We start from the raw sequence: 15,463 nt of genomic DNA on the forward strand, positions 1-15,463 counted from the left end.
GGCGGAAACAATACCGTCTCCAACCGTCTCTCAGTCTGCCATGTACACCGGCACACCCGAAAGTTCCACGATCTCCAGCTCTCCAGTCCAGCTCACCCTACATGAGACTCTGGTTAGAAAAAGGAAGTACTTATCCTCGCATCCGTGTACACAGTGTTTTAACGCCCACATAGCTAGACTAATCTCGTTAGAGATGATGCCCTACCGGTTAGTTGAAAGCGAAGCTTTCAAAGCCCTGATGGAGTACGCTGAACCACGATACGAGCTACCCAGTCGACACTTTTTTTCCAGAAAAGCCATCCCAGCCCTGCACCAGCATGTTAAACAGCGCATCGTCCATGCACTCAGGCAATCTGTGAGTACAAAGGTGCACCTGACTACAGATGCATGGACCAGTAGGCATGGCCAGGGACGTTATGTGTCCATCACGGCACACTGGGTGAATGTGGTGGATGCAGGGTCCACAGGCGACATCAATTTAGGGACAGTTGTGCCTAGCCCACGGTCTAGGAAACAGTTGGCTGTAGGCGTTCGCACCCCCTCCTCCTCCTCCTCCTCGTCCTCCTGCAGAAGCTACAGCTCTTCCACAGAACACAGTCTGCCAACCACTCCATCGGCAGATGACACTGTTGCACACCAGTTGTCCCATTATGGGCCAGCTACTGCCAAGCGTCAGCAGGCTGTATTGGCTATGAAGTGCTTGGGCGACAACAGACACACTGCGGAAGTTCTGTCCGAGTTCTTGCAACAAGAAACACAGTCGTGGCTGGGCACAGTAGATCTTGAGGCAGGCAAGGTAGTGAGTGATAACGGAAGGAATTTCATGGCTGCCATCTCCCTTTCCCAACTGAAACACATTCCTTGCCTGGCTCACACCTTAAACCTGGTGGTGCAGTGCTTATTGAAAACTTATCCTGGGTTCTCCGACCTGCTCCTCAAAGTGCGTGCACTTTGCTCACATATCCGACGTTCGCCTGTACACGCCAGCCGTATGCAGACCTATCAGCGGTCTTTGAACCTTCCCCAGCATCGCCTAATCATAGACGTTGCAACAAGGTGGAACTCAACACTGCACATGCTTCAGAGACTGTGCGAACAGAGGCGTGCTGTTATTTATTTGTGGGAGGATACACGGGCAGGCAGTAGGATGGCAGACATGGAGTTGTCAGGTGTGCAGTGGTCTAAGATACAAGACATGTGTCAAGTCCTTCAGTGTTTTGAGGAATGCACACGGCTGGTTAGTGCAGACAACGCCATAATAAGCATGAGCATCCCCCTAATGCGTCTGCTGATGCAAAGTTTGACGCACATAAAGGAGCAGGCGTCTGCACCAGAGGAAGAGGAAAGCCTTGATGACAGTCAGCCATTGTCTGGTCAGGGCAGTGTACAGGACGAGGTAGCGGGCGAAGAGGAGGTGGAGGACGAGGAGGATGATGGGGATGAGTATATTTTTAATGCCGAACCTTTCCCGGGGGCACAGGAAATTGGTTGCGTGTCACGGCCGGGTTCTGGTTTTTTGAGGGACACAAGTGACGTAGATTTGCCTGCAACTGCCCCTCAACCAATCACAACCGGAGATTTGACAACTGGAACTTTGGCCCACATGGCGGATTATGCCTTACGTATCCTAAAAAGGGACACACGCATTACGAAAATGATGAACGATGACGATTACTGGTTGGCCTGCCTCCTTGATCCACGCTATAAAGGCAAATTGCAAAATATTATGCCACATGAGAACTTGGAACTAATATTAGCAACCAAACAATCAACTCTTGTTGACCGTTTGCTTCAGGCATTCCCAGCACACAGCGCACGTGATCGTTCTCACACGAGCTCCAGGGGGCAGCAGACTAGGAGTGTTAGGGGTGCACACATCAGAAGTGGCGTTGGACAGAGGGGTTTTCTGACCAGGTTGTGGAGTGATTTTGCTATGACCGCAGACAGGACAGGTACTGCTGCATCAATTGAAAGTGACAGGAGACAACATTTGTCCAGTATGGTTACTAACTATTTTTCATCCCTTATCGATGTTCTCCCTCAACCGTCATTCCCATTTGATTACTGGGCCTCCAAATTAGACACCTGGCCAGAATTGGCAGAATATGCATTGCAGGAGCTTGCTTGCCCGGCAGCAAGTGTCCTATCAGAAAGAGTATTCAGTGCTGCAGGTTCAATATTAACCGAAAAAAGGACTCGTCTGGCTACCCAAAATGTTGACGATCTAACATTCATTAAAATGAACCACAACTGGATTTCGAAATCTTTTGCCCCACCTTGCCCGGCCGACACCTAGCTTTCCTATGAAAGGCTCTTGCCTGTGAATTACTTTTCTAATGTCTAATTTGCTGCAGCTGATTGTACAGCATACGACATGTTTACACCTCCCTAAATGGCCAAACTCCCCACACGGGGCCGTGGTATCGCGACTTGGCGCAAGCACCCGTGAGACTGCTGTTTGTCTGAAGAGGTGGGTGTGCTCGCTTTTGGTTGACGGCATTGCTACTGGGTCCCTCATAGTACAATGTAGTGTCTCTGGCGGTGGTGGTGCACACCCAACGTCAGACACACCGTTGTAACATGAGGGGCCCTGGGGCGGTCCCGCCGGCCTCTAGAGAGTTCCCCCCTACCCCAGCTCAAAATGTGCTCTACCACATGCAAAATTATGTCGCACAGCTCCACCAATCTTTAGTCTATTCGCTGACATCATTCAATGTCTGGCACTGACAATACAAATTTGTAGACATCTACGATGCAACTTAAAGTAGTCTGTGTCTGTGTCCTATATTGGCACCATTAAATAGTTACTGCCAAATTACTATGTCAGAAACTCAGCAGATGAGCCCACCCCTGTACCTAAGTATGCCACCTTTTTTTTTGTTTTGGTTGTTTTGCGAGACATTAACATCTATTTATATTTTGGGAGTACTGGGACAGACACTCCTTGCACTACTCCTCCACTCACCACCAAGCTGCCCGTGTATCCATGTAACCGCTGTAAAACTGCCATGAGCCTATTGTTTGTTATTTTAGGCCTTTGAAGCCTGTCTGCGGTCCCTCCTTCCACTAGTCCTCCACTGACCAGACCACTGCTGCCCGTGTACCCCTGGAACCAATTATAAAGTGCCTACAGCCAGCCCATTTTTTTATGTTAGGCCTTTGAAGCCTGTCTGCGGTCCCTCCTTCCACTAGTCCTCCACTGGCCAGACCACTGCTGCCCGTGTACCCCTGGAACCAATTATAAAGTGCCTACAGCCAGCCCATTTTTTTATGTTAGGCCTTTGAAGCCTGTCTGCGGTCCCTCCTTCCACTAGTCCTCCACTGACCAGACCACTGCTGCCCGTGTACCCCTGGAACCAATTATAAAGTGCCTACAGCCAGCCCATTTTCTTATGTTAGGCCTTTGAAGCCTGTCTGCGGTCCCTCCTTCCACTAGTCCTCCACTGGCCAGACCACTGCTGCCCGTGTACCCCTGGAACCAATTATAAAGTGCCTACAGCCAGCCCATTTTCTTATGTTAGGCCTTTGAAGCCTGTCTGCGGTCCCTACTTTAAATACTCCTCCACTGACCACCAAGCTGCCTGCCCGTGTATCCATGTAACCGCTGTAAAACTGCCATGAGCCTATTGTTTGTTATTTTAGGCCTTTGAAGCCTGTCTGCGGTCCCTCCTTCCACTAGTCCTCCACTGGCCAGACCACTGCTGCCCGTGTACCCCTGGAACCAATTATAAAGTGCCTACAGCCAGCCCATTTTTTTATGTTAGGCCTTTGAAGCCTGTCTGCGGTCCCTCCTTCCACTAGTCCTCCACTGACCAGACCACTGCTGCCCGTGTACCCCTGGAACCAATTATAAAGTGCCTACAGCCAGCCCATTTTCTTATGTTAGGCCTTTGAAGCCTGTCTGCGGTCCCTACTTTAAATACTCCTCCACTGACCACCAAGCTGCCTGCCCGTGTATCCATGTAACCGCTGTAAAACTGCCATGAGCCTATTGTTTGTTATTTTAGGCCTTTGAAGCCTGTCTGCGGTCCCTCCTTCCACTAGTCCTCCACTGGCCAGACCACTGCTGCCCGTGTACCCCTGGAACCAATTATAAAGTGCCTACAGCCAGCCGATTTTCTTATGTTAGGCCTTTGAAGCCTGTCTGCGGTCCCTACTTTAAATACTCCTCCACTGACCACCAAGCTGCCTGCCCGTGTATCCATGTAACCGCTGTAAAACTGCCATGAGCCTATTGTTTGTTATTTTAGGCCTTTGAAGCCTGTCTGCGGTCCCTCCTTCCACTAGTCCTCCACTGGCCAGACCACTGCTGCCCGTGTACCCCTGGAACCAATTATAAAGTGCCTACAGCCAGCCCATTTTCTTATGTTAGGCCTTTGAAGCCTGTCTGCGGTCCCTACTTTAAATACTCCTCCACTGACCACCAAGCTGCCTGCCCGTGTATCCATGTAACCGCTGTAAAACTGCCATGAGCCTATTGTTTGTTATTTTAGGCCTTTGAAGCCTGTCTGCGGCCCCTACTTGCAATACTCCTCCACTGACCACAATGCTGCCTGGAGTGCCTGCCTGTGTATCCATGTAACCGATGTAAAACTGCCATGACTGCCTACTGTTTGTTATTTTAGGCCTTTGATAGCCTGTCTGCAGCCCCTACTTGCAATACTCCTCCACTGACCACACCAATGCTGCCCGTGTACCCCTGGAACCTATTTAAAAGTTCATAGAGCCTAGTTATATATTTTATTTACTATTAATAAGGCCATGATGGACTACGCTGTACCACGCTACAAGCTAACCAGTCGACACTTCTTTTGTGAGAAAAGCCATCCCAACCCTCCACCAGCATGTAGAAGACCGCATTGTCCATGCACTCTGGCAATCTGTGAGTACAAAGGTGCACCTGACAACAGACGCATGGACCTGTAGGCATGGCCACGGAAGATTACGTGTCCATTACGGCGCAATGGGTTAATGTGGTGGATGCATGGTCCACAGGGGACAGCCTACTAAGTCTGTCTGCAGTCCCTAATTCAAATTGTCCTCCACTGTCTAAATCGGAGCTTCCACCTTCTGGCTTTCGGCCTATAGTATCAGAAATTAAACTGCATTTGGCCTTCAACTTTGGTTAGGGCCTACTAACGGCTTCTGCCCCTCCCTGGTGTTTCCCTCAACTAAATAAAGCTGAGCTTCAACCTTCCGGCTCTCATTAAGTGGTTTTAAAAAAAAAAAATGGTGGTTAGGGCCTACTAACGGCTTCTGCCCCTCCCTGGTGTTGCCCTCAACTAAATAAAGCTGAGCTTCAACCTTCTGCTCCAAATTACCATTTTAAAAAATGCAATAGGCTTTTCCGGCCTACTAAAGGTGTCTGTCTGTGTGCCCCTGCCTGGTGTTGCCCTCAACTAAATAAAGCTGAGCTTCAACCTTCTGCTCCAAATTACCATTTTAAAAAATGCAATAGGCTTTTCCGGCCTACTAAAGGTGTCTGTCTGTGTGCCCCTGCCTGGTGTTGTCCTCAACTAAATAAAGCTGAGCTTCAACCTTCCGGCTCTCATTAAGTGGTTTTAAAAAAAAAAAATGGTGGTTAGGGCCTACTAACGGCTTCTGCCCCTCCCTGGTGTTGCCCTCAACTAAATAAAGCTGAGCTTCAACCTTCTGCTCCAAATTACCATTTTAAAAAATGCAATAGGCTTTTCCGGCCTACTAAAGGTGTCTGTCTGTGTGCCCCTGCCTGGTGTTGTCCTCAACTAAATAAAGCTGAGCTTCAACCCTCTGCTCCAAATTACCATTTTAAAAAATGCAATAGGCTTTTCCGGCCTACTAAAGGTGTCTGTCTGTGTGCCCCTGCCTGGTGTTGTCCTCAACTAAATAAAGCTGAGCTTCAACCTTCCGGCTCTCATTAAGTGGTTTTAAAAAAAAAAAATGGTGGTTAGGGCCTACTAACGGCTTCTGCCCCTCCCTGGTGTTGCCCTCAACTAAATAAAGCTGAGCTTCAACCTTCTGCTCCAAATTACCATTTTAAAAAATGCAATAGGCTTTTCCGGCCTACTAAAGGTGTCTGTCTGTGTGCCCCTGCCTGGTGTTGTCCTCAACTAAATAAAGCTGAGCTTCAACCTTCCGGCTCTCATTAAGTGGTTTTAAAAAAAAAAAATGGTGGTTAGGGCCTACTAACGGCTTCTGCCCCTCCCTGGTGTTGCCCTCAACTAAATAAAGCTGAGCTTCAACCTTCTGCTCCAAATTACCATTTTAAAAAATGCAATAGGCTTTTCCGGCCTACTAAAGGTGTCTGTCTGTGTGCCCCTGCCTGGTGTTGTCCTCAACTAAATAAAGCTGAGCTTCAACCTTCTGCTCCAAATTACCATTTTAAAAAATGCAATAGGCTTTTCCGGCCTACTAAAGGTGTCTGTCTGTGTGCCCCTGCCTGGTGTTGTCCTCAACTAAATAAAGCTGAGCTTCAACCTTCTGCTCCAAATTACCATTTTAAAAAATGCAATAGGCTTTTCCGGCCTACTAAAGGTGTCTGTCTGTGTGCCCCTGCCTGGTGTTGTCCTCAACTAAATAAAGCTGAGCTTCAACCTTCTGCTCCAAATTACCATTTTAAAAAATGCAATAGGCTTTTCCGGCCTACTAAAGGTGTCTGTCTGTGTGCCCCTGCCTGGTGTTGTCCTCAACTAAATAAAGCTGAGCTTCAACCTTCTGCTCCAAATTACCATTTTAAAAAATGCAATAGGCTTTTCCGGCCTACTAAAGGTGTCTGTCTGTGTGCCCCTGCCTGGTGTTGTCCTCAACTAAATAAAGCTGAGCTTCAACCTTCCGGCTCTCATTAAGTGGTTTTAAAAAAAAAAATGGTGGTTAGGGCCTACTAACGGCTTCTGCCCCTCCCTGGTGTTGCCCTCAACTAAATAAAGCTGAGCTTCAACCTTCTGCTCCAAATTACCATTTTAAAAAATGCAATAGGCTTTTCCGGCCTACTAAAGGTGTCTGTCTGTGTGCCCCTGCCTGGTGTTGTCCTCAACTAAATAAAGCTGAGCTTCAACCTTCCGGCTCTCATTAAGTGGTTTTAAAAAAAAAAAATGGTGGTTAGGGCCTACTAACGGCTTCTGCCCCTCCCTGGTGTTGCCCTCAACTAAATAAAGCTGAGCTTCAACCTTCTGCTCCAAATTACCATTTTAAAAAATGCAATAGGCTTTTCCGGCCTACTAAAGGTGTCTGCCCCTCCCTGGTGTTGTCCTCAACTGAACAAAGCTGAGCTTCCACATTCTGGCTTTTGCCCTATACTATCAGATATTAAACTGCATTTGGCCTACTAGTGTGGTTAGGCCCTTGAAACAGTGTCTGCTGCTCTTGGGTTTGCTACTCCACTGAACAAAGCAATGCCGCCTGTTTAGTCCTGTTACCAATTTTGAACTGCATGTAGCCTACTTTATTCTTTGGCCCTATATCTGTTTCCTCCTCATCCTGCCCATTGCCCAGCCACTGCTAAATGAGTCTGCTGGTACATTGACCTAGACCACTACATTCCCCTTGTACTCTACACAGCCAGAATCTGACCCTGCTGAAAGTAAGGTTCCCCTTCCCGCATGTTATACCACCTTACACAGGGACAAAGAGGAAGGTGCAGATGAAAGTGCAGGTTCCTTCATCAGGTGGGGGGGCATACTCGTTGGCGACGTCACTGGCACAGGGCCCCTCAGAGTACGCAAAAGTGTCGCTGCTGGTGGGAGGCGCCCCCGCCATGCAAACACACCGCCGTACTTTGAGGGGCCTTGTGCCAGTGGCAATGCGAACGAGTGGGCCCCCCCCTGCTTGCTCAGGATCACAGCACTTGCAACTTTTAAATACTTACCTTTCCCTGCAACACCGCCGTGACGTAGTCCGCATTTCCTGGGCCCACGAAAAACTTGAGCCAGCCCTACTCCCCCCACAACTTTCCCCCAATTCCCTATGCCCAACTATTATTATACAGTTAATTAAGATTGGCAAGCTTCAGAAACAAGAATGGATGTTTTTGGCATTAAAATGGGCACTGTAGGTGTTTTCCTGGCCTCCACTCACTGCCGACTATGCTTCCCCATTGACTTGCATTGGGTTTCGTGTTTCGGTCGATCCCCGACTTTTAGCGATAATCGGCCGACTGCACTCGACTCGACTCTGGACAAAATCGGGTTTCCCAAAACCCTACTCGATCTTAAAAAAATGAAAGTCGCTCAACCCTACTCAACACTAATAGTCACTTTTTATGTGTAGCACAGTCTCTTAGTATATAGTGTACTCACTTATGTATAGCACAGTCCCTTAGTATATAGTGTACTCACAAAAACACCATAAGAGGAAAAACCTCCACTATTCTAGACAAAAAAAAAACACCAATACACAGGCAGAGATGCTTACCTGTTCAGGGCCTACAAACAATTGCACAAACCAAGTTGCAGCGGACCCAAATAGAGATGGCAAATACACAGGTGCAATAATGCCAATAAGGCAGCCAGCCTACAATCAGGAATTGGCCGCTTGGTACACCTGTGCAAACAAATAATCTGTATGTGGCATGTTGTTCACACAGAAATGCAGAGCATATGGCTCAAAGCCTATTAATGATGCCATATAGCGGGCTAACCATTGCTGACTATAAGGCATCCTGTGTGAACAGAGGCCACAGTTTACAGAGCTATCTAGGGCCCAGCTGCACCCTGAAAAAATATAAAGTGCATCGAAATCGGATGGCAGGATGGTATACGGTTCCGCTTCCCATTGATCGTCAAGCTTGTGTAGCCTCCTCTTCTGTTTGAGTACTTGCTCACCGGGTGACAAGGGAATCGAAGGGGCATGCTGGTTGTAGTCCCTTTCTTGTTTTTGTCTGGCTTGGGCGAGACTTCTTTCCACGCATTGCTGTACTTTGCGGTATCTTTGCTGCCTTTCCGTATCCCAATCTGCATCTGGCAAGGTATCTTCGGGAGTTAGGACCCCCATGTCCAGATCAACAGGCAACTTACTCGATCTTCCTCGCATCAGGTACGCTGGAGTGCAGTTGGTGGAATTCACTGGGATGTGGTTGTACATGTCTACCAAGTCGGGCAACTTTGTTGGCCATAAGTTCCGTTCCTCCACAGGTAAGGTCTTCAGTAAGTCGATTACCACTTGGTTCATCTTCTCACACATCCCGTTGGTTTGTGGATGGTACGGTGTGGTTCTGATCTTCTTACACCCGTACAGATTGCAGAACTCCTGGAACACCTCCGCTTCAAATGCTGGACCCTGATCGGTCAGTACCTTTTTCGGGTGCCCATGTGGTCTACAGAAGTACTGCTGGAAGGTTTTGGCGGCCGTCCTGGCCGTTAGATCTTTGACGGGCACGACTACCAGGAATCTAGAGTAGTGGTCCACGATGGTGAGGGCGTAGATATAGCCTGACCGACTAGGTGTTAGATTCACATAATCTAGCGCGACCAGTTCGAGCGGCCATTTGGTGATGATGGGCTGCAAGGCAGTCCGTTGGCTGTCACGGTCCTTCCTTCATAGGCTACAGGGGCCACACTCCCGACACCACTTCTCGATGGCTTTCTTCATGCCAATCCAGTAGAACCTCCCACGGAGTAGCCTCTCCAGCTTCCTCCATCCGAAGTATCCTGCCCCATCGTGGTGCGCTCCCAGAACCATTGGCACATCTTGTCTTGGAACCACTATCTGCCATACCAATTCATGAGTGCGTCGGTCGATGCTTCTCCAGCACAGCTTACCGTTGTGAATAAACAGTTTGCCTCTCCCCCTCCACAGCTGTTGTGTCTCTTGTGGGTCATCCGGGCCGGGATGCAAACCTGCCTGCGTCAGAAGCTCTTTCACCCGATGGACCGCGGGGTCACCATCCTGGGTCTCTGCCCACCGGTGATGGGGCAGGGGGTTCAGCATGGCGCCCTGCTTATTCCTGCGCCTGTTCTCCACCTGATGGGAGCACTGGGTGGCCTTGGGGTGATGGAAAGCGGGCAGCTCTACCTCTTCAAGTGCCTCAGGGTCTTCTCCCGTTTCTGGCAAGTTGGGCATCCGGGACAATGCATCGGCATTCGCGTTCTTGAGCCCTGCCCGGTACTTGATGGTGAAGTTGTAATTGGACAACCGGGCCATCCACCGCTGCTCCAAGGCACCAAGCTTTGCTGTGTCCAGATGCGTTAGTGGATTGTTATCTGTGAAGACGGTGAATTTTGCTGAGGCCAGGTAGTATTTGAACCTCTCCATCACTGCCCAAACGATGGTGAGGAATTCCAGCTTAAAGGAACTGTAGTTGTCCGGATTCCTTTCAGTGGGACGAAGTTTTCTGCTGGCGTAAGCAATTACCCTCTCCTTGCCTTTCTGGACCTGGGACAACATGACTCCCAGTCCCACGTTGCTGGCATCCGTATACAGCACAAACGGTTGATCATATTCAGGCCAGTACCTCTTCTCCCGTCAGCGCCAACTTTAAGCAAGTGAACGATTCTTCCAGTCCCTCGTTCCAATCAAATGGGGTATTCTTACCCTTGGTCTTCCTGGATTGGCCCACCAACAGGTCTTACAATGGTGCGGCCTTCTTGGTGAAGTCCTTGATGAACCTCCTGTAATAGCCTACCAACCCGAGGAACTGCCGGACCTCATGGAGGTTGCCGGGCTTTGGCCAGTCCTTGATCACCGTGACTTTGTCGGGGTCTGGGGCCACCCCGTCAGCACTCACCACATGGCCCAGGTACTGCACCTTGGGTTTTAGCAGATGGCATTTGGACAGTTTTACCTTTAGACCAAAGTTGGACAGGGCTTCGAACACCTCGGCCAGGTGCTTCAGATGGTCCTCATTAGGGTTGAGCGAAACGGGTCGGCAATTTTCAGAAGTCGACGACTTTTGGCAAAGTCGGGTTTCATGAAACCCGACCCGACCCCTGTGTGGGGTCGGCCATGAAGTCGGCGATCTTCTGAATCTGGAATCGGAATTCCGATACCGATTCCCGATATGTTTAAGATATCGGGAATTGGTATCGGAATTCAGATTTAAGTGTAAAATAAAGAATTAAAATAAAAAATATCGCTATACTTACCCTCTGACGGGCCCTGGTACTAACCGGGAAACTTCCTTCCTTAGAATCAGCCTTCCAGGACCTTGCGGTGACGTCACGGTGACGTCGCGGCTTGTGATTGGTCGCGCGGCCGCCCATGTGACCGCTCGCGCGACCAATCACAAGCTGCGACGTCACCGTGACGTCACCGAAGGTCCTGGAAGGGCTGATTCTTAGGAAGGAAGGCTGCCGGAACGAAGCCGAGGGTGAGTATATTCCTATTAGGTATATACTCACCCTCGGACATGCCCTGCTTCTTTCCGGCAGTTTCGGCCGACCCCGACCCCGACTTTTTTATAGGATCGGCCGATTTCACTCGACCCGACTTTTGAAAAAGTCGGGTTTCGTGAAACCCGACCCGATCCTATAAAAGTAAAGGTCGCTCAACCCTAGTCCGTCCTCATAAGTCTTGGAGAAGACGATGACGTCGTCCAGGTATAGCAACACGGTTTCAAATTTCTTGTGCCCTAAACAGCACTCCATCATCCTCTGGAATGTTCCCGGGGCATTGCACAATCCGAAGGGCATGTAGTTGAATTCACAGAGACCCATCGGCGTCGTGAAGGCTGTCTTCTCCTTGTCCGCCTCTGCCACGGGAACCTGCCAGTACCCACTGGTGAGATCCAAGGTAGAGAAGTAGTTAGCAGATTTTAAAGCAGCCAGGGGTGTTATGACCCCAATGGCAGGGGGTCTCAGAAATAGTTACCAAGTCTGCAAACACAAAAACCAGCTCATAGGGCAGTGGTAACTGGGCTGACCATATATCTAATCCTAGCACCACAAATAACAGCAGCCGGGGAACGTGCCTACGTTGATTCTAGACGTCTCGCGCCAGCCGGAGAACTAACTAACCCTAGAAGGGAAAAGAAAGACCTTTCTTGCCTCCAGAGAAAAAGACCCCAAAAGTTGGATACAAGCCCCCAACAAATAATAACGGTGAGGTAAGAGGAAAAGACAAACGTAAGAATGAGCTAGGTATTTAGCAAAGAGAGGCCCACTAGCTAATAGCAGAATATAGTAAGATAACTTATATGGTCAGCAAAAACCCTATCAAAAATATCCACGCTGGAAATTCAAGAACCCCCGAACCGTCTAACGGCCCGGGGGGAGAACACCAGCCCCCTAGAGCTTCCAGCAAGGTCAGGAATCACATTTAGTACAAGCTGGACAAAAATGAGAGCAAGCAAATAACTGAAAAAACAAAGAAGCAAGACTTAGCTTAATTTTGCACGAACCAGGACCAGCAGATAGGAGCAAACAAAAAGGATCTGATTACAACGATGCCAGGCACTAGACTAAGGATCCATGAGGTTTATATAGCAACACCCCTAGACTAACGACCCAGGTGGGTGCAAACTGAGGGAAGAAAATCCCAGAGTCATATCACTAGTAACCACCAGAGGGAGCCAAAAAGTCTAATTCACAACAGTACCCCCCCCAAGGAGGGGTCACCGAACCCTCACTACGACCACCAGGGCGATCAGGATGAGCAGTGTGAAAGGCACGAACTAAATCGGCCGCATGCACATCAGAGGCAACCACCCAGGAATTATCCTCCTGACCATAGCCCTTCCACTTGACCAGATACTGAAGCCTCCGTCTGGAGAGACGAGAATCCAAGATCTTCTCCACCACGTACTCCAACTCGCCCTCAACCAACACCGGAGCAGGAGGCTCAACAGAAGGAACCACCGGCACAACGTAGCGCCGCAACAAGGACCTATGGAACACGTTGTGAATGGCAAACGACACCGGAAGATCCAAGCGAAAGGAAACTGGATTAAGGATTTCCAATATCTTGTAAGGACCGATGAAGCGAGGCTTAAATTTAGGAGAGGAGACCTTCATAGGAACAAATCGAGAAGACAGCCATACCAAATCCCCAACACGAAGTCGGGGACCCACACCGCGGCGGCGGTTGGCAAAACGCTGAGCCTTCTCCTGTGACAACTTCAAGTTGTCCACCACATGATTCCAGATCTGCTGCAACCTATCCACCACAGAATCCACCCCAGGACAGTCAGAAGGCTCCACATGTCCCGAGGAAAAACGAGGATGGAAACCAGAGTTGCAGAAAAATGGCGAAACCAAAGTAGCGGAACTAGCCCGATTATTAAGGGCAAACTCAGCCAACGGCAAGAAGGTCACCCAATCATCCTGATCTGCCGAAACAAAACACCTCAAATAAGCCTCCAGAGTCTGATTAGTTCGCTCCGTTTGTCCATTAGTCTGAGGATGAAAGGCAGACGAGAACAACAAATCAATGCCCATCCTAGCACAAAAGGATCGCCAGAACCTGGAAACAAACTGGGATCCTCTGTCAGACACAATATTCTCAGGAATGCCGTGTAAACGAACCACATTCTGAAAGAACACAGGAACCAGATCGGAAGAGGAAGGCAGCTTAGGCAAAGGCACCAAATGGACCATTTTAGAAAAGCGATCACATACCACCCAGAGGACAGACATGCCCTGAGACACCGGGAGATCAGAAATGAAATCCATGGAAATGTGTGTCCAAGGCCTCTTCGGGACAGGCAAGGGGAAGAGCAACCCGCTGGCACGAGAACAGCAAGGCTTAGCTCGAGCACAAGTCCCACAGGACTGCACAAATGACCGCACATCCCGTGACAAGGAAGGCCACCAAAAGGACCTAGCCACCAGATCTCTGGTGCCAAAAATTCCCGGATGACCTGCCAACACCGAGGAATGAACCTCGGAAATGACTCTGCTGGTCCACTTATCAGGAACAAACAGTCTGTCAGGTGGACAAGAGTCAGGTCTACCAGCCTGAAATCTCTGCAACACGCGTCGCAAATCAGGAGAAATGGCTGACAAGATAACTCCCTCTTTAAGAATACCAACAGGTTCTGCGACTCCAGGAGAGTCAGGCACAAAGCTCCTTGAAAGAGCATCAGCCTTCACATTCTTTGAACCTGGTAAATACGAGACCACAAAGTCAAAACGGGAGAAAAATAATGACCAGCGGGCCTGTCTAGGATTCAGGCGTTTAGCAGACTCGAGATACATCAAATTTTTGTGATCAGTCAAGGCCACCACACGATGCTTAGCACCTTCGAGCCAATGACGCCACTCCTCAAATGCCCACTTCATGGCCAGCAACTCCCGATTGCCAACATCATAATTCCGCTCAGCAGGCGAAAACTTCCTAGAGAAGAAAGCACATGGTCTCATTACCGAGCAACCAGGGCCTCTCTGAGACAACACGGCCCCTGCCCCAATCTCCGAAGCATCCACTTCGACCTGAAAGGGAAGTGAGACATCAGGCTGGCACAAAACAGGCGCTGAAGTAAACCAGCGCTTCAACTCTTGGAACGCCTCCACAGCTGCAGGAGCCCAGTTAGCAACATCAGAACCTTTCTTGGTCATATCCGTCAAAGGTTTAACAACGCTAGAAAAATTAGCGATAAAACGACGGTAGAAGTTAGCAAAACCCAAGAACTTCTGAAGACTCTTAACTGACGTGGGTTGAGTCCAATCATGAATAGCTCGGACCTTGACTGGGTCCATCTCCACAGCAGAAGGGGAAAAAATAAACCCCAAAAAGGGAACCTTCTGTACTCCAAAGAGACACTTTGAGCCCTTAACAAACAACGCGTTCTCACGCAAAACCTGAAACACCATCCTGACCTGCTCCACATGTGAGTCCCAATCTTCAGAGAAAACCAGAATATCATCCAGATAAACAATCATAAATTTATCCAGATACTTCCGGAAAATGTCATGCATAAAGGACTGAAACACTGAGGGAGCATTAGAGAGCCCAAAAGGCATCACCAAGTACTCAAAATGACCTTTGGGCGTATTAAATGCAGTCTTCCATTCATCTCCTTGCTTAATGCGCACAAGATTGTACGCACCGCGTAGATCTATCTTGGTGAACCACTTGGCACCTTTAATCCAGGCGAACAAGTCCGACAACAGAGGCAAAGGATACTGAAATTTAACAGTGATTTTATTCAGAAGACGATAGTCAATACAAGGTCTCAAAGATCCGTCCTTCTTGGCCACAAAAAAGAATCCCGCACCAAGAGGGGAAGAGGATGGACGGATATGCCCCTTCTCCAGGGATTCCTTGATATACAAACGCATTGCGGCATGCTCAGGTACAGACAGATTAAATAATCTACCCTTAGGAAATTTACTACCTGGAATCAAATCTATGGCGCAGTCACAGTCCCTATGAGGAGGCAGAGCACTGGATCTGGACTCGCTGAATACATCCTGATAATCAGACAAATACTCAGGAACTTCTGAAGGAGTAGAGGAAGCAATAGACACCGGCGGGGAATCAGCATGAATTCCCTGACAACCCCAACTTGACACAGACATTGCCTTCCAATCCAAGACTGGATTGTGGGTCTGTA

Source organism: Ranitomeya variabilis, chromosome 5, assembly GCF_051348905.1.
Source record: "Ranitomeya variabilis isolate aRanVar5 chromosome 5, aRanVar5.hap1, whole genome shotgun sequence".
NCBI classification, from domain to species: domain Eukaryota; kingdom Metazoa; phylum Chordata; class Amphibia; order Anura; family Dendrobatidae; genus Ranitomeya; species Ranitomeya variabilis.